Source organism: Antrostomus carolinensis, unplaced genomic scaffold (genome assembly GCF_000700745.2).
Source record: "Antrostomus carolinensis isolate BGI_N321 unplaced genomic scaffold, ASM70074v2 scaffold15113, whole genome shotgun sequence".
Taxonomy (NCBI): domain Eukaryota; kingdom Metazoa; phylum Chordata; class Aves; order Caprimulgiformes; family Caprimulgidae; genus Antrostomus; species Antrostomus carolinensis.
In genome coordinates, this window is record NW_010303339.1 from 13636 (window position 1) to 13954 (window position 319).

Below are 319 nucleotides of genomic sequence, written 5' to 3' on the forward strand. Positions count from 1 at the left end.
CACTGCAGTGGTGACTCCAGCTCGTTTCCTGGTACCTCCAGTTCTGCAGCTCGCTGTCTGTCACCTGCTTACTGCTGATGTGGTGGCTGGTGGGATCCACATTCTTAATAAAACCAACTGCTTCAGCAGTGAAACGAAACTCAGGTGTGGGGCTGCCTGCAGTGCACCTGCAACAGTCTTTGTTCAGTGCTTTTCTCCAGCAGGATTAATTCCAGTTGCATTAATTACACTTTTATTTGCCTTTTCATTGCGCTCTACCGTCAGCCTTACGAGTTTCTGGATGAGTTTCAATCTGTTGTTGGTATGAACTGTACTTCAG

At 47.3% G+C, this 319-nt stretch overlaps 1 protein-coding gene across 4 annotated transcripts in view; it reads left to right on the plus strand.

Annotated features, from left to right (window-relative positions):
* Nucleotides 1–319, plus strand: part of GOSR2 (golgi SNAP receptor complex member 2) — a 13607-nt gene that overhangs the window by 12378 nt on the left and 910 nt on the right. The window lies entirely within an intron of this gene.